This window comes from Centropristis striata, chromosome 3 (assembly GCF_030273125.1).
Source record: "Centropristis striata isolate RG_2023a ecotype Rhode Island chromosome 3, C.striata_1.0, whole genome shotgun sequence".
In the NCBI taxonomy this organism is placed as follows: Eukaryota; Metazoa; Chordata; class Actinopteri; order Perciformes; family Serranidae; genus Centropristis; species Centropristis striata.
The window spans coordinates 13,800,543-13,820,424 of record NC_081519.1 but is presented as its reverse complement, the minus strand read 5'-3'; the positions used below and the strand labels follow the sequence as shown (position 1 = coordinate 13,820,424).

Below are 19,882 nucleotides of genomic sequence, written 5' to 3'. Positions count from 1 at the left end.
GCGATGAGAAGCAGGGAGGGGAAAGATGTATGGAGCTTGAACACGGACAGGGAGCTAGAAAGAGTACAGTGTGCAGTACTCTCTTTGTCTCCTGCGGTCGTTGAAGTACGGCCAAGTATTTAAGCAGTTAATACACACAATTGCGCACACAAACGTACACACTTGGCTCTCTTGACAGGCATAAACCTCAACAAGAACAACAGTGAAACAGGATCCTGAAACCATCTCCTGAAACTGTGAAGTCAACAGTCTGTTACTAGAGCACTCCCAGAACATGGGAAAATAGGGGAAATATAGATTTCACTGACAGTTGTGCCTCTTTAGCTTCTCAGAGCACGTCTGCTCCCGTGCACTAACTCGATGTGATCTTCGAGAAGCGGCACTAAGAAAAGCGCTTTAGTTTCCCTTTGTGATAAAAGCGGCAGCTCTCGAGTAGCAACAGGAGAAAGATGGAGAGTTTAAAACGAGTCTGGAGGGACAAAGCAAGTGGTGCAACAACATGATGCAGAAAACCACAGCAACTGCAGAACTGACAGCTATACGTAGTCTCGACTTTGTTTTTTTCCTGTTCCGCCTGCACAAGTACTATCACAGATAAAGCATGCACTGCAAAAAGGATTCAGAAGCACTATTGCAGCTGATGCGTAAACACAAACTGAAACCCACTGCACACACAGCGACGTGGGGCTGGGGCTTTACCACAGTGGCGCCGGGGCAGGGCAGGCGGCAGCAGCAGCTACTAATTAAGAGTGGTTGGCTGAACAGCTATAGTTAGGGCTGGAGCTGGAGGGCTGAGGAGAATGGGGCGACAGGTCTGACACCGTGTCTGTGTGAGTCTGTGTATGTTACTAGCAGCCCGGGGGCTATAGGCTAGGGCCCCAGTTCAAGTCTTGCTGACTCAGATTCAACACTGCATGTCTGGCAGCAATACTGCTGGTACAGCTAGCAGGGGGGAAGAGCAATTTGCTCTTTCCCCGTCTCCATTATTTTCCCCCTTTTCTCTTCCCCTCACTTGGTGTTTTACTCCAATTTTTTGTTGTGTGTCTTTTACCCTCACTTCCTCTTTCCTGCTTTTCATTCCATCACTCCAATTTCCAACCACCCTATCATTTTCTGTCTCTCCCTCTTTCCTCTCCGCTTCCGCACGCAGTCAATATGATTCAATAAGCTTTATTGGCAGTGAATGCGCTTGTGGAGCAGAGGTGGGGATTACAGTGGGATCAAAACAGGAAATACATTTGCTTTTAATGGTGAGCAATGGATAAACACTTCCTCGACAGTGATACTCCAGATGAACCGTTTCCTGTCTGTCTTTCTTTACAACTCTGTATTTGTTCTCACTTGTGGATACTGGATTTTCCTGTTCTCCTGCTGCAACTGGAGTGAGCCAAACTTGTTGGGCAACTTTCGGGAATTAACAGCTCCACTGGTTTAGTTCATCATATGTGTAAACACAAATGAGAGGGAGGACACAACCGGAGATATCCTAACTGCCACTTTTACAGTATTGTTTTTTAATGTACAGCCTGGAATAAGTATCTGTTTGCAAAGAAATATTGCAAGAATTTCTCTGAAGGAATATTCATTTACATTTATTGTGATCCAAAGAGCAGTTATTGTGCACTTCCATGGCAATTTATTGTATTAAAATAGCTGGTGACCATATTAACATACATTAAAAGGGGCCTTGTGACAGTATAAGAGGCTTGGCCTAGGCCTTAGTTATTTAGCGTGCCGGCTAATCCTATTGTTGTTGTCTCTGGAGCATAAGTGGCGAGCTTGATGTTAAATCCTTGCTTTTGTCTCTTTGTGTCTCATTTGCCGCCATCGAACGCCTAAAATAACAGTCCTTCACATTTAAGTGTCGACCTGTTTTGAAAGTCAAGTACCATTCTCATGCATACCATGAACAAATACTGAAGGGAGCACTGTGAATATGACATCAAACAAGCCCAACATGACAGAGCATTCAACTGTGGCTACCTATTGACGGACTGAGTGCCAATCCACTGCATTCTCAGCATTTCTGAACCGCCAAGGATGGAAAGTGACATAGTTGACATTTGGACATTTTGAACCGTGGGAAGGTTAATGGTATGAAATCAGCAAGTTGCCATTCTTATGCAGCAGGTCCTACGCCGACTCTCTTTCTCAGGGCTGCAGTTTACAGCAGTTATGGACACATACACACAAACACACACACACACACTTGCTCCTTTGTGTTTGCAGTCTAAACAGAGTGTTACAGGAGAGTGTGTCAGTTTATTGTTTGTATGTTCCTCTCTCTGTGCTCCCTGATGTTTACCTCTGCAGAACAATGGACTGGCCTGGGAAAACTTGAGCGCAGGTGGTCTGATCCTGAGTGTGTGCGTGCGTGTATTTTCCCGGCTATGTATTGTATTCTGATTTCCTTGACGTGATTTCTTCATAACAATCTCCATGATACACAAAACTCAATTTGCTTTGCACTCTTTAACTACCACCGTGCCGTCTCTGAGCCATGTGAACGGTTTTGATTTGTGTGAACATTTCAGTGCTGTTTTGGTGTCTAGCTGGTTGTGAATACAGTATAATATGTTCCCTTTTTTTAAATCATGTCCGTGATGTTCAGCATGTCAGTAGAGATGGTCCGATCAGGTTTTTTGGGACAGACACCGATCACCTAAGGCCTCACCGATCCGATATTAATATTTATATATTACGACTGTTTTCCCCCATCAATTCATCCACTCATGCACAGGCCTATAGTCTTTCATTTATGTTAACCTTGTAATAATTTATTTACTAGATACTACTAGATTACCTAGATTGACCTTTATTTATTGCATAGCAGTAACTTTAATATTCCTTCATAGCAGCAGTGGCACTGTGGAAAACAATATGCCAGCCAAAATGGCCTCTATAGGGCGGTCAAGAACAGGCAAGAGCTTAATGTTGAAAGTTCAGTCATTTATTGATACTATCCATTTTAAATGGCTGTATTGTTGCATATATCGTATAAAATAAAATTCAAATAAAAATTAAGCCTATTTAACAGGCTAAACAAACTCAAAATGCCAGTCCGAACATTGGTGGCATTATTGCACAGTATGTTACACAGTACAGTGTAACATATTATTATTGCTCACTCTCACGCTAACAATTCTCTAAATGTCTAAACGCTTGCATAAATTGCCGCTATCGTGTGTGACATCGGACTCACTCACTTCGAAAAATGCATGTACTACCGCCACCTTTGGATCCGGAATGTATATCACACCATAACAAACACTTAAAGCACATGTACGTATAATGCGATCGGATCGGCGATTTTAACCTTTGATCTGATTTTTCGAACGATCGTTTTTTTATCATATCGGGCCAATCCGGTCAGTTGCTGATCGATCGGCGTCATCCCTACATGTCAGCAACTGAGGCAAGGCAATTCCAACATAAGCTTTAAAATTATATTATATAATAAGATTTAGGCCACCTGCGTATTAAAATAGAGACCTTTTTCTGTGTCCTCATGTTTCCTTTTTGCCGTCATTTTCCAGCAGCACTTCCATCCACAAAGAGAGTGCACAGCACAGTCCTTTCATGAGGGAAGAGACACTACATGAGCCAGGATATAATTTCTCCCCTACCTTTTTGGATCATACTGCCTTTAGTAATTATTTTAAAATTTTCTGATTGGGGTTGGGCATTTGGGTGATTATAAAGGCTCTCAGTGATACAGAGTACATCCCTATTTTTTTTCCTATTAGCCAATTTTGGTCATTTTATTTTGCAAATGTAATGGTCTGCCTCAAAAGAATGAGTGAGAGACAGTGGGGATGAACAGTGTCTGACTCTGTGCATAAAGGGGTTATAAATAGTTTCTTTCTTGGTATTTTTTGCGTTATTCATGTTATTTATTAAATTACAAAAGCTAAGAGAGGTTCTGGAACATAACGAAATCTACTTGAATGCATCTACAAACTGAAACTACAAGGCAGCTGTTTCAACAACATGTCATATATAGCATTCCATTTTGTATAGAATACCAACATGTTAATCATGGAAACACCAGCTTTACCATGACATCTGAATTTAAGCACTTGCATGGGAAAGTAGAGCGAGACACAAACACTCAGTAGACAGGTCAAAGGGCATTATGTGCAGCAACGGGCTGTTAATTCAGAGAGCCTGACACAAAAACTACTCTGCATGTGCGTGTGTGAGATCTGGGCCTCTAGCCAGGCAACAGTTGGGCTAACGTCTCATGTGGGCTAACCGCTGAGGCTAAGACTGATACGGCCACTGTAACTAAACAATGGCTTTAATCTGAGAGTTAGTACAGTAAGGTGCATTATCAGTGTGTACATCAAATGCAAGAGAGGTATCTATGCATTCAGACTTCCTGTTGTTTAAAAAAAATGATCAAATTTAATCAACAATTGCTAAATTCGTATAAAAATTGAGTAGTCATTGTGTTTTGTGAGTTGAGAAGATATATCAAAAGAGTGTCAAAAAGCCCAGCATGTGATCTTGAGTAAATGCTGTGTAGCTTTTCATTACAAGAGCTCAACACAGAGACAGACAGACAGACAGAGAGAGAACAGAGAGGCCTGCGCTGTGCCCATCCTCGCTTTGGCCCCGTGCCAGGCCTGCTCCGACAGAGGAAGAGAAAGGAAAGGGAGGGTGTTGCGAGCGTGTGTGGATGTGTGTGTGAGGGGGCAAACATTCCCCTGGCAGGATCCCCGGGACCCGGCGGAGGGCAGGGTTCAGCCGGTGAAGGAGAGGCTGCGTGCCCGGCAGTCAATTAGCGGCTCGCATTTACACAACAAATGGAGCTCCCACGGCTTCTCTAGCGCTCACACGCGCGCACACATGAGTGTATCCACTCAGCGCTCATCAGCACACGCCGACGCAAGGTCAGAGAGATGGGGAGGGAGGAAGAGAAAGAGAGAGTGAGAGAGAGAGCAAGAGGCCAGCTATCTGCTGGAGTGGTACTCTACAAACACTAACTCATCAGTTGTATCAGAATCACAAGCAGAGCCACGGTGAGCACAAAGTAACAAAATCTCTGCTGCTGAACACTGCAGCTGTGAAACAGACAGAGGTACTTGTTCTCTCTCATTTTGCCCTTGGTAGATTTAACAGAAGAGATCATGGAAAAGAGAGCTCCATATCATGATCTGTACTGGATTTTGGATGAGTGTTAAAGACAAAACAAGCTATTTGAAGATGTGAAATGGGAAATTGTTACTTTTTTACTATTGTCTGCCATTTTATACCCTCAGAAGTCAAGTGACCCTGCAGTTAAGTATTATTAGAATATTTTTAGGTTTCTGGTCCACCAACCCGAACAACTTTCCCAAAATAATACCGGTGAAGAATGAAAGGGGAAAAGAAACACTCAAATTTATATTTTCCGCTGATCCGCTGCTTAATATTAGCTCTCTCTGCTAACCTCGATCAATAAAGTCTTTACCTTCCATGCAACAAATTGTCCTTGCCTGTGTTAATGAATGGTGTCACTTTAATTCTAGTTTTTTGTTTTTCAGCATCAAATGAAAACTGTCTGAGAACCACCTCCGCAGGAACAGCCAGCATCACGCATTAGAGCAAACCAAATGGATCCAAAACAAAAATTTACTTAGCGGGTTGTTAATTTAATTGAGCTAGCAGTAGCCAAATATTATCTGTGTATGATTACCCACAGTGTAAAGCTGATGTGAGGCCACTGACCGGCAAACCGATACTCAGTTTGGTGCGAGATGGATGCAGAGAAGTAGAGAAATAAAGAAAGGAGAGGAAAGCACTGAAGAAAGACAGTCAGGCAGAGAATACAGGGAGGGAGTGACGGACGTCCCTTTCAGACATTTAGCTTCACCTACAAACCTTGTGGAAATCTGCCATGTCAGGGTGACGTGTGAACAGGAGCTAAAGTCAATACTGTTGACTCAATAAAGTTGATCAGGCAATACCCCTGCCAGGGCCTGGTGAAATTCCCTTCAATCTCCCTTTGCAAAGCTAGTGTGAAGAGAAAAAACCGACAACACTTCCAGGCATGGCAAGCCAACCGCTTTAATACACTTCTATGTAGATTGAACAAAACAATAACAAGAGACTCAGGGGTGAGAAACTACCACATCATGTATGAGTGCATTCTGCACAGACATTTCACAGCAAGAGACCCACTAGCGCTGCCATTGCAATATTATAGGTCTCATGAGTAAAACAGGAAGAAGAGGGGTTTAAGACGAAATGATGGAAAGAAAGAAAAAAAACACATAACAGCTCTGCAACGACTGAACACATGTTATTAGCTGTGTAAATTCACATAATGTATGCGAACATTGAAGAATTACATTAGAAAAGCTGAAAAATAAAATAAATTCTGACGCTCCAAAATTTTAGCTGATCAGCTGTTTCTCAGCATAAAACTTGGCCAATACTAGCTGACATGAAATAACTATTAAAACAATTCCTGAAGACACATTTTTTCTACATACATGGGTTTGATGGCCAGGATGGCTTGTTTTTGTTTCTTCTACTGTTTCCTGGCAGACTGTAGCCATGTGTTGCCTTAAGCGCCAACTTCTGATGAAACTAAACTGAAGCCTAGTTTATTTGCTCAAAGCCAGTTGATTTAAACAAGCCTTACGATGCCTTTTTGAAATTTTAAAAAGTAAAAAATTGAATGGAAATATGTTATTGCTATCAGTGTGAATGGGTCAAGACATGGGTTAGCAGATCTGGGCTAATGACCCTTCTCCTGACCAGGTCATCTTTGGTAATAAATGGTTTATTGAGGTTATAACTATGACTGTACAATTATTTCTGTGTACTTAAATCATTTCTACAACTTAACTTTGGCCGGTATTGGCACCAACTTCCTACCTCATGGCCATAAGTGCCACTCATCTTTATAACTCTTTATAACTCTTTCCACTAAATGACTCTTGCAGAGCAAGACCTGTTGCATTCACTTTTCATAAGGTGACCACATGAAAAAATCTTAAATTGGTCTGCAGCCGGCCTTGTTGAATCCAGAACAAAAACACACTTGTAACCACTTGAATGACATTGAAACATGATAATCCTGTTAAGCTCACAGAATTATACAAGCTCTTGTAAAGTTCTGCTTCAGGAGTCCTGTGTATAATTCCACAACAGAGGATCTAGGTCTTTTATGAATGGCAAAAACAAGGTATTTTATCTGTATGTTTGGTATAAATGGCTGACCACAGGTCAACCCCATATACAGTATCTATATCATAAATTGGATACTGGATGCCAAGAGTCAAAGGCAGGAGGTTTAAGAGACAATCGCCCTCTCTGTCTGTCTCTACTTCCCCTGCTCCTCCCAACCATCTGTCATCCTCTCCCATTGACATTCAGGTGAGAACTGCCTTGTCTGCAGACGGCATATCCGTGTGTGTGTGTGTGTGTGTGTGTGTGTGTGTGTGTGTGTGTGTGTTTATGTGGGGTGGGGAGCTCGGCAGTTACAGTGGAAGCAGCCTGCCAAAGTTAATGGGAGGAAGACGTGTGTCTATACTGCTGTTGATGAGGTCGTGTGAGTTTGGAGTGTGTGTACGTATCTCATCACCGGCGGGTCGGATCACTAATGCGCACTTCTCTCTGCCTATCCGCCCTCTACCCACTCTGTCCATTCATCTCCCTGCCTATACATCAATCTATCAGGGACAATTATTGGTGAAATGAGACCAGTGGTAAGTGGATGAGAGGTGACCTGCACCATGCAGCAATCAAACCCAAACCATCTCTCCCTCTCTCTCTCTCTCTCCCTGCCGCCCTCCCTTTCCCTCTCCCTCCAGCTGTGCTCTGAATAGGCCCTTAAATCACTCGGCCCGGGCCCTTTGATTGGTTGACCTCTCTGCATGATTAAACAGCCATTTTCATCACGTCCTCCATAGGAGAGTGACAGAATGAGAAAGATGGAGAAGGGGGGCAGAGACACTGATAAAGGGAGTGAGCGAGCCCAACCGAATGGGATCTCTCCATGTTGATGATGACAGACATTTGGATTAGAGGAGGGAGAGACTGAAGCTCCACTGAGGGCAAGGTGGGCCGAAGAGCACCTGAAGTACAACACAATGCTGACTGCAAAGGGCAGAGAAACGTCATGATAACCTTATTATATCACTGCATTACATCTCCTCTTGGCAAACTTTTGTACTGGATAATTATAGTTTGACTTGATTGACTTCCGTGCTACGCTGCAGGCTAATTTGTTGGTCAAACGTCTGGTTAGGCATCTGGTTGTGATAACCATTCTCAGTTTAATTACACAAGAATCAGTTCATTTATAATTCATTCGCAATTACAGTAAATTTTAGCAAGTAAGACATCCATAATGGTGCTAATTCGATAAATATGGTTTATAGTCAAGCCCTGATGACAAGCGGCATTATTTAGAGCGCAGTTTAATATTTAGAGACAATGTTATTGTCTTGAGCAGCTTGTAGTTAGTGAGCTGTAAGTATAAGGCACAATTTATGCATCACATTGTTTTACGTTGAATTATGCTTGCGGTCAGCATCTTGCTGTAGAGCACGTCAGCAGAGACGGAGATGCCTCTAAGGTGACTCCATGGCACTGTATTGTGGGGTAGATAACAAGATATCACAGGGTCACAATCATCATTGCTGTGAGCAGCAGACCGTAACGCTATTTCCCTGAAATCACCAGTCTAAAGAGTGGGAGAGTTTAATTCCCCTCCTCTTCCCTGAAACCAAACTTCTCGTCCGATAAAATCGCCACCCCCTCGTAACATCTGTTTGGCTTCAAACTAAAAGAAGCCGTAAAGCTGGTGTGGCGGGGTGGCACAAGCAACAGCAGCTGTTCCAACGCTGTGCTCAGTCCTTAATTAAAGTTTGACTCAGCTTCTTTGAGTTTTTGTCATCCTTCTTCTCCCCACACTCTCTCTTTTTCTCCGCCCTGCCTTGCACACAAGAGCTCCTCTCGACAACATTATTTATTATTCTTTGGTGCGAGCTGCCTTGTTGCTGTTCTGAGTTAGCTAGTGCTGCCAAGTTCCCTCCCTTCACTCCTCTGTTGTCTTCTTCTTTTCCCTCAGCCGTTTCTGGCCGAGGTGCAGGCTCTGGCATCATTTTGTTCAGATTTCTCCTATCCCGCCCTTTCACAAATCTAAACGCTCAAGGCTTTTATGTTGATGCAGCTACAAGCAGTCTGGGAGACGGGCTACTTTTGAAAATGTGTCTGTGCTGTGGCCAAGTTTGACTGCAGCACTGATTGCCGAGGGCAGGATGAGGTGTGCCTTTTGAGTGAGCTAAAAACAGCTTGTGCCATGTTGTAAGAACAGCGCATGTGGCCACGGATCTGAAATGTGTCTTATTAAATAGTCTGGGAGAAAGAAGAGTCATGTATAACCAATTTTAAAGTATGTTAAAGCTTGATGATGTCTTTACTTGCAAAATGTAACCTTTTCCGCCTCGTTTGTCTGTTCTAAAATAAATCACTAGTTTAGAGCAATTGTTCTGAAGCTACACTCCACATTCAGTGCTGCCTCAAGAGTCAGTTGGACAAATACTATCTGTCATGTGTCAGAGGGCAGGCGGACAGAGTCTGCTGGTGCACCAGGGGCCATGTCACGCTGTTCTCAAGAGCCAAATGAGGTCACACTCAGAAACAACGGAGAGCCGAGCCGATCACCCAGAACAGCCACATTCCTGCACATGCAATGGGAACCAAGGAAATCATGGAACTCGGTGAGGCTGAGGTGGGAGGACGGCCCCGAGAGAAACACTTGGAGAGAAAGGAAGCAACTCCTCCCAGCTGCCACGCATCAGCACATCACACCAGTCACAAGTTACACACCCCATTGCATTTGGAATGCGGTGGCCCGACAAGCGCTGAATGGTATCGCTGACGCATTCCTTCGTTGCTGGCTGCTTCGTCACATGCTCTGCCTCTTTAGTCGCACCAGAAAATCTACCGGCTGAGAGAACAGACGTGCTGAGGCAACAGTCAGAAACAACACTCAAGACGTTCTTCGCTACCCTACCTCTCTTCACGTGGGAGTTGGTATGCCGCTGACCTATGTGACAGCTCCTGGTAGGGGGAGAGAAGGTCGGGGTCAGAGGTCACCAAGCACAACTGGAGCCATCATGGGACAGCGATGTGTAGCTTGCACTTACACCCACCTAAACGCCCATCCCCCCAAGATGCAGTAGCAGCTCAAAGGTTCACCCCAGGCTGGGCAAAAAGCAACACGAGGGCCCGGGCAATAAAACCTCCATGGCCTCATTCCACCTTTAAAGTAGGGATCAGTCTAACCTTTGGCCTCCCCCCAGCAGACCCCTCCTCTTCTCCTCCTGCTCTTCTTCTATTCCTGGTTACAATCAACACCCCACCCCCTTACCGTCGGCCCCACCATTGTCTAGCCTGAAGTACTTATTCCCAGAGTGCCCCCAGCTCTGCTTGCTTCTCCTCCGCAGGGGGCTGAGGAGGGGGAGACGACTTAAAAGCACCCCCGGGATGCCGTTGCAGCACGGAGGTAACCCAGGTCTGCTAAAAGAATTAGGCTGAGCCACCAATGTTCTACACAACATGCCGTCGAGTGGTTTTCTCCTTAACAAGCTATGTAAGGGAGGAAAAGGGAGGGAAGTGGGTTTTATGGTCCACGAGCACATGTTTCCACTGAGGGAGTAGAAGAAAAACAACCGGTCTTTGAGGAGCATCCTTAAACGTTGTCTTAAGTTGTTGGATATTAGAAGAAGTTTGTCCAAGCTATTCACCTGTTTGTTGAACGCCAAGAGAGATGCAAAACTTTTGCAAAAGTAAAGCATCTAAACCTTGTTCCAGGCCATTTTGCATTGAGATGCAAATGAAACATCAGTGTTATCCTTCTAATGCCACCAACCTTAGGAAAGTATTTGCATTGATTTGCAAGAGGTGGGGGTAGTATTACCGGGTAACTGTAGCACATGTGAGTAGAGAAAAGTCTCTTGTACATGTGTCTATAGTCAACATGCTATGCGGTGGCACAATGCCAACACACAATGGAGGCTAGGCTCGGCGGGCTACTCATCACTTCTCCCTCTTTAACCCTTTGAGAGGAGCACAAAAGAGGGAGCTGACAAAAGAGGCTGTAGAAAGAAAAGGAGGTAGTAGAGGGAGGAGGTGTAGGATATTCTATGCTGCTTCAGCACCGTTTTAAGGGGTGGTTCAGACTGCATTTGTAATTTGACAACTTGAATTTGGCTCCAGCATGGGCCAATGGATGCCAGGAATCCAAACAATTTCTCTGGGAAGGACATAGCACTGTGATTAAGGCTGCAGAGTAAGTACGCTGTTCCTACTACGAAGTCTAACAAGCTTGCACTATTATTTATGTTCCAATTTTCTTCAAAACAGCATTTCTGTGGCTACAGCGTCTGTGACTGTTGTCAACACCAATCATTTGTAATCTGGGATACAGTTTCAAATGAACTACTAATACTGCTTTCAGTCGGAGCATAGAAAAGTTTTCAGTTGGCCCCGAAACTTGACAGGTCCCACTTGGCACCGCTGCGGAAAAGTGGCGTCTGAGAGTGAAACGCAGGGAGGTGAGAGGCTGGGAAGTGCTCCAAAGTGATTTAGAGCTAAAGCTACTCAAAATCTATCCTTCTTCTTGCAGCTGAAGTGGGATCGCATAGTGGATTTAAGAAGGCTAACTACCCATTCTGTTATGCTAAAAAACGGACAAAAAATGTCTTTATTGACTGGTTTTCTGTGAAGTGTCTGCCTACATAAGACCTCTCCAAACACACACACACACCAAACTAGCCAGAAGCACCAGCCCACATCTAAAGAGTGCCAGGCTCTCAGGGGAAAAAATGAGTGATAAACAAAATGAATAAATGAGCACTTATCTCCATCTGGTAAACACACATGCAGGTGCTGACATCAGAGTGTGTGGTTTATGAGCCATGGAGTGTGTGTGAGTGTGCACACACACAAACACAAGCCAAGCATGGGAGAAAAGAAGGAGGGTGATCCTGCCTGTGTCCAACACACACTTTCTTACTGCCTACCACAGCCTCGGGGGCGACACCAGCATACTGCTGACCTCTCTGAAATAAGTCGCCCTTCCTTCCGCTAACATGGGGGATGTTGCCGGCTAGTCCACAGCACAGCCGCAGTAAAGGGGCCAGACAGGCGGCTAGCTGATTTATAGGCTAGCCCACAGCCATGCTTTCCCTGGGCAAGTGGCTCTCTTCAAAGGCCCGCCTTCTATTAGTCTTATTTACAGGGCTGGGGAAAACAGACAGCCTGAATTATTTAAGCTTCCCCTTGGTAAATACAACAGAAACCAGGAGGGTGTGTGTGTGTACAAGAAGGTGGGGGCAAAGGATGGAAGACAGGAATAAAGAAGTGGGAGCTACAGAGACTGAGAAGGGGGGAAAAAGAAGCAAGCAATTATGAGTTGCTGCACCATTAACATTAATCACAACAATAAATGGCTATGTGCCTGTGTAAACTCTTCCCTGTTTCATCTCCTCCACAGTGGAGAGCGTTACCTTACATTAAACACGAGGAGTCGCCATGCTCGCACACGCACCAACACGTTCAGATAGCATCCTGTATACCATCGCCCTGTCTAGTGTGCACACTGATGCACTGCTTATCTCAATGCAAATGCATGCACAGACACACACACACACCCACAGTGTGCTGCCTCCTCTCTCACACAGTGGTTCTCATTAACAAGCCAAACATGCCTGAAGAGGCAGACAGACTCTAGTGAGCACGGTAAACAACCAGTAGGCTCCCTCATCTAAACTGAGACTATCTCAGCATCAGCAACACACACTTTCTGCCGATGATACTGACAGGCTGGGCCGGATGCAATATACTCAAAGATCTGCTTTTTTCTCGCTGAACCAGTGAAATCTGGTGTTCTTTGCTCAAGGGGAACTCCAGAAGGCAAACAGTGGGTACGAGTGACGGCCCAGACATCCAGCATTTCAGGTGCCGCCATATTCTGACAGAACAGAACAATAATACTGGACTGTGACACCTTGTTACGTATATATATATATATATATATATATATATATATATATATACACACTTAACTATAAACATATTGTGTAGTGTATTCATTGCAGACTATAGAGTTGATCATTCATTCATTTTTTGTTTTTACTGATTAACAACAAAATACCTTTTTTTTTTTAAAGAAGCAGATCAAATTACAACAATTTACATCAGGATTATAATTACGCATGATATCTACTATTTAACCCTGATGAATATTACAGCCCAACCAATACAGGATTTTTGAGATCGATACCAATTTTGAAGGGAGTAATTCACAGATTACTGATATGGTGGATAACAAAGCAAATTTTTGGACTGCAGTATTTCCCCTATGTTGACTGGCAGATAAGCTGGGGGTGGGGGTCACCGATCGATACAGATATGGGATGTAGGCCAACACTGGCTGATAAAATGGACAAAACAGTAAATCAGCCTGGCTCTAATTCATACCCACATATATAAATAAAAACAGGAAAATAATGAGTCCTAACTACAGTGTGTCATTAAAGAGATGCCTAGGGCTTCAAGGTAAATTGAATGTGGAGACAATGCATAACTCTTGTTTCCCCACCACAACGTAGTAAGTGAGGAAGTTTAAAGACTGGCCTGAGATCCACATTCAATAACAATAAGCATCTTGCATATCGACTTTGGAAGACTCACTCTATAAAATCTAAGCAAGATAAAGAATTAGAAAACTACACAGGAACAAGCAGAATAACAATGTGTAAATTGCACTGTCAGCTGCATACCTGAGCAATAAAATTAAAGAACTATATAGACAAGTATAGTTGTTATCTCATGTTACAGGAACGAGCTGTGACTTCCTGGTCAATAGCTGGCCCCAGCTCCTCTTCCCAGGAAGAAATGCAACAAGAGAAGCCATTTTTTATGTCCACACAAATCGGGGACCCAAGCTGCCTGTCTGAGTCAGTGTCTGAGGGGGGACGGACAGAATGCTGACAAGAGCATTGGCATGCCGCGGAGGAAACCTCATATGCTGAGGCTGTGCCCACTAGCTGCAGGGGCGTTGGGAGTCACAAGGCCACTGGGTCAGAAGTGGAAACCGGGGTCAACACTGTATCTCTGGACCTTCAGGCAGAACCTTCGGAACGACTGTAACTCAATCTCAGTGGTGACGTGCCGGGGACAGAGGGTCAAACACGACCAATGACAGCGTTTCTCTGGTTTGGATGAGAGCCCATTCCACAAATTATGAGGGACTGTCAATTTAATTTTACAAGAAAATAAATCCAATGCAGTGCTTCTGTCGATAAAATGAAGTGCCTGCAAAAACGGTGAACAAGTTCTCCGTGCCCTACTTAAGTCAATCTCATCATTCTGCTTTACATGTCACCCAAACTAATCAACAACTCTTTGAACAAAAGGAAACCATGTAAATTCTGTTCCCCAACAGGCGGCACAGACAACAGTAGAGACAGAGTTTATTTTCAATTTGCAGCCAGATTAGCAGGCAGGTTTTTGATACTGTCAGAGCGGCAGAGATTTTTCTATTCCAAGTCGTCTTGAGTGAGTGGCCTTTTTAGTGCCTGCTTCAAAAAGCATCCCCCGTACCCGAGCAGCTGTCACTTTCAGCAGGCACTGTGGAGGACGGAAGCGGGGGAGGGGTCCTTTGAAGGAATGGTTAAAAGTGGGCGATAAAAATAAACTGGGAGAGAGGAGAAAATTAATTATACATAACAGACAGTTCACTTGGATGAGCACGATAGAGACAGAGAAACTAAGGCTGCTTCACTCAAAGAGAAAAAAAAGCCATTTTCTGGTTGAGGAAATATCTGCACTGCCACCACAGTGGCCATATTTATTTGGCTTCACCTGAAGTGAGGGATGCAACAAGGAATCTTTTTTAAGAAGGTCAAGGCATCAAACAATACAGACAAGGCTTTCATTTTACATTCTGCACACTGGCGCTCACTTCTTGCAGCCTCTCTAATTCAGGCAGTTTCCTTGGACCAAAATAAAACTGGCAGCCCTGAGCGCACTCTCCTTTCTTAAAAATGTGATGAAGCTCGCAGATAGCTCAGTCTGCCTTTAAATTCACTTCTGATTGGCACTGATGAGGGTTTATGCTGCTGGCTCACCTGCAAACTCACCTCTTGATATGATTCGTAATGCACCAGCGCTTTGCAGTTCAACACCGCCCACTGACTCTCAATCCCAGCTTCTTATTCGGGCCAAATGGAGGTCATTCCTATTTGAGCAGTCAGTCAAGACAGGCCCGCCAGGTATTGGCGAGTGAGTTTATTTCATATTAAGGCTTGTCGGCTGAAGAGGTGTTAGCACCGTGAGAGCTGTGTGTGTGTGTATGTGTGTGGGGATGTGTGTAGACGACAGGGCCTTCGGGTAGAGCCCTGCTGCTGGTCCCTCTTTAGTGCGTTTTAATATTGCTGCTGCTGTGCGGCTGCTCGCCTCAGGGCGCCACACAAACCCCACAGAGACCAAGTGAAAACACTCAAATAGGCAGAGAGAGAGAGAGAGGATGGACAGGGCTCAGAAAAAAAGATGGAGAGGTGACAACACAGAGAAGCAAGAGTGGATGTGACAGAGGCAAGGAAGGAAGGAAGTAAAGATCAAAACGGGACAGTGAGGTGGTAAAAAAGAGCAAAAGACAGATGAACACAGATTGAATGAAACAGAGTCAGAGCAAAGCGCCGCCAACGTGGCTAACCTCTTTAGCAAGACTGACACAAATGAAAACTTATGTAATAAAAACACGCCATCTCCACCGGCTATGATATGAAAGCAGATATTGCATTACAGCACCGCTGTGCCAAGGAAGCCCTCCATCACACATGGGGGAGACGGTTTAGACCACACGCTCTGACATACAGTAACCCCTGCACTGCTTTGGGAGGGGATCTTCTCTTGTTGTAGTAAATGCTTCTTTTTGCAATGAGCTAAAACAAGCTATGGAGACTAGTCACCCCATCAGAAATGTACTGGAGAATAGGATGGGTGATTCCACAGTACCCAGTCCACAAAGCTGCTTTTTCCTTTTTGTAGTCCATATGAGAGCCAATCCACTAGACCTGAACCTGCCATCTTTATACATTATAGTAGCTCAGTTGTCAGAACTGAGGACTGAGACAGGGGGTTTCATAACTATGTTGGATTGGGTGATCGATGATGGTATGATAATGGTGGTATCAGTCATGGGCCCAGCCCAAGCGAAGAATTGGTTGAAAAATGGAAAATGTGGTAATTTTTAGTGTGCTGATAATTATGCCAGGCAGTCTGGACAGACAGGGCAGGGAGAGAGAGAGAGAGAGAGAGAGAGAGAGAGAGAGAGAGAGAGAGAGAGAGAATGGAAGTGGGAGGTGTGCCTAACATGTGCATGGTCTCAGGGAGGAGAGAACCAGCTTGCAACTAGACAAAGAACAAGATGAAGGCAGACAGATTGGAGAAATTAAAGTAAGAAAAAGGCAGAGAGACAGAGAGAGAGAGGAGGTCTGGAAGGATGGAGGTAGATGCAGGCTATGATGGGGCTGCTGACAGGAAGAGAGGAAGAGAGAGGGAAGAAAGCCTGAGTGGCAGCATAAGTCTGGAGGCAAGAAGAACGGCAGAGGAGAAGGCAGAGAGAGAAGGCGAGAAGAGGAAATGCCTAAACATGAGGTTGTCACACTGGTTTAAAATGTCGAACTGTAAGGCGGACTGGAAAAGGAGCTGGATTTTGCAGTCTAGCTACACACACACGCACAGACGGTGCTCACAGTGAGCATGAACACATTCCATATATCGACTCGCCGCATGAAAGCAATGAATCACAGTGCAGCATACCCTGAAGAATACAGTTATGCACTTAAAGTCCTTTCACATATATAAACAATTTCAATGACCCAGTGAAGTAGTTTTTCACTCCAACTGAGAAAGTCCCATGTGAGCGTGATGGAATTTGATTCAAATCCTCTCATTTTAAACCCCTTCATCAATATAAGGCAAAATATTTAGTGGTAGTCTAACAGATTCAGTTGTCACCTTAGCACAACTCTTCTGTTTTGTCATCCATCCACAATCTAATTAGACTTTAAATATGCTGCTCATTGAAAAGTCCAGAGGAATGCAATGGGGGTGGCGAGTCACACAAAGGCAGGACCGGTGGGGTGCAAAGTGCACATGTCAGCTCGAATTCCAAAGTTTGGACATCACAGATTTACCCTTCACTGCAGCAGCAGCCAGACCGGACAGGGCAGACTTTCAAAATGCATGACACTGCTGGTCTATTGTGGGGCAGATCTGTATCATAATTAGGGAAGATTGAGGCAAATTGCTTGTAATTTTCTGGCTGGTTTGCCAGCTTTCATGTGAAATGCCATGCAAGGTCACAGTTTTGCCAAAAAGAAATATTTTCTTCTGATTTCATCTATGAAAGGTGGGAACTGAAAAGTGATAGCCATCTAGCTGAGAATGTTTCTCACAGATTTCCCCCTGTCCTATTCAAGTAACATAAGTGGTTGTTTAGACATGTCTAAACAAGTACAAAAGTCATTAAGATCCACAATTATCTCACATTTTCCACACTTGTGCCAGCTAAATACAACATAATGTGACTATATAGCCGTTGCACAAAGACAGTCATCACTATGTTTGGTTACACTGCTGCCACTCCTAGCTGTCACTCACACTCTCCTGTACAATAATACTTGTTTTGACTCAAAAAGTTAGGTGCACCTCTGTTGTGCGGTTGGCGAGATGTCAGTCTGCCTGTGGCTGAATGATTTAAAGCTGCGACCGGGCACCACCTCCTAAACAAACACTCATGTCACGGTTCAAATCCCACATCATTAAAATGTGAATGCTGGTCACCGCATTTAACTGTCAATAAGAAGCTGCTGCTTGACTGAACATGAGGCGAAATTGGGTCATGTCACTTATGATAAAGAGTTACTATGTAACGCCTGTGTCTTATAGGAGTGATGGAGAAGATAAAATGCAGCAGGTTTATATTAAAATGCCCAGTAAATGCAATGTAATTTAATATAAAATGAACATTGCAGTGATTTCTTAGTGGAAGGCTCCAGTCTGGCCCCACTCCCACTTCCTTTCCTCCCAAAAAAAGAAGGTGAACATCATGTCTAAGCCCTTGCTCATCTAATATGAATCATGAATACATGTTTAAAATGTGCTGCAAATGAATTCACGTAGCGCGCGGGGGTCGGAGTGGGTAGTCTAATTTGGTTAACCAGGATTTGATTTAAAATATAAAAAACAGAACTGAGGAGAATCCGATAGAGCAATGAGAGCATTTTCAATAGCTGACAACCAATGCGCACTCAACACACCCACAGACAGCCCTCACCACTCCATCCCTGCTCAAAAGGGGAATTCAATTGCTGTCGAATAACAAAGCTTACAAATTGCCTCTCATTCGTTAGCAGATTAGCGCTCTTTTCACACCACACCAACACAATTTCTAATTATTTCAAAAGCTAATAGGTGAATCGATTTTTTTAAAGCAAGCACCACGTCCCCCTGGAGAAATCCCACACAACTCCTCCCTTAGGTCCATTTAAGAAAGCCGGGGCAGGATACATACAAATGTGAGAAAAATCAAACAAGCAGCAAACAAGCATGAAAGCAAATGTTTAATATAAAGCCATGCAGCTGCCTAAAGTCTCCCCGGACTATTTATCCAGGCGACAGTGAGTGTCAGCTCCGTGAATACCTGTAATTATGTATGGTGGTGGTGGTGGTGGTGGCATTCCTGCTCTGAGGCAATGCAACAGCCATACGCCAGATAAGCCTGCTAGCTAGTCCGTGTCACTACACATTGTTCCCGGAGGTTTATTTTATGAAAAGACTCGTAAATACATTACTGCAGGCTTTCCAGAATAAAAAAAGTCTGTTTTTACTGCAGCCGACGTTCTCAAAGCAGCCAGAAACTCACCTCACACTGCGCCAAATCCGAGGTTACTTGCAAAAAGCACCAACATTTTCTTAGTTTCAAGCGCCAGGTGCTTTCCGCGTATTAATCAAAAAAGAAATGTCCAGATTTATTAAGTTAACAAGCAAAAGCCCCATTCGGCGCCCAAAATATCCGCAGTTTTTACAGTTTGCTGTGGATTAATCCGACTGGTGGTCACACCGGGGCGCATATTCAACACACCGCTAACACAAACACAAGCGTCCACACACCGATACACACCTCAATAACTGGGTATTAAAGCTCTACTCTACATATCCTCCTCATGCCTGGGTTTGGTTGGAGCTTCAAACTCGTGGAGAAACTAGACGCCGAGAGCGGGGAAGACACGGGGAGAAAACACGACAAACTCACCACACGGAGCAATGGAGAGAAAAAAAATGTAACCTAAATATTTCAGCCGGCTCCACCAAAAACCCGCTCCTTCCACACGAAAAAAAGCCCTGCACCGGAGTTTTCACGGTACTTACAGGTTCAAGTGATCCGTAGGATAGATATCCTCGCCATGGTTTTAAATTCCAAAACTTGGGGACATTCCTCTCTGGTCACGGAGCGGCGGTGCTCTCTCTCCGGCGGCTCCCTGCGTGTGAATGTGGAGGAGAGGAGAGGAATGCAACTCCGGCTCCAGCAGGAGGAGGGAGGAGGCGCTCTGCTGCTGCAGTGCTGCGCCGCGCCCATAGAGGGCGCCCCGGGCCGACTCCCTGTGACAGGGACACGTGTGAGAGAGCCTGACAATACATTAGTATTTCTACAAAACTGCAGGAAAAAAAAGATATTATTACATTTTACTCAGAATTAATATTTGGATCTTATTTGTTATCATTAATGCAATTATTAATTGACCTTGTATTTAATTAAGTCATGTCGTTAGTTCTATTCAGTGGTGGAAAGTAACAAAGTAGCCTA

The 19,882-nt window shown here is 44.3% G+C and overlaps 1 protein-coding gene across 1 annotated transcript in view; it reads right to left on the bottom strand.

Annotated features, from left to right (window-relative positions):
* The window catches only part of LOC131968168 (plexin-A1-like), a 213,803-nt gene extending 194,220 nt beyond the window's left edge, over positions 1–19,583 (bottom strand). The window contains exon 1 of the mRNA XM_059328924.1: positions 19,447–19,583. The gene's annotated coding sequence lies outside the window, so the exon portion shown is untranslated. The remainder of the gene's footprint in view (positions 1–19,446) is intronic.
* Positions 19,584–19,882: the final 299 nt, after the last annotated feature.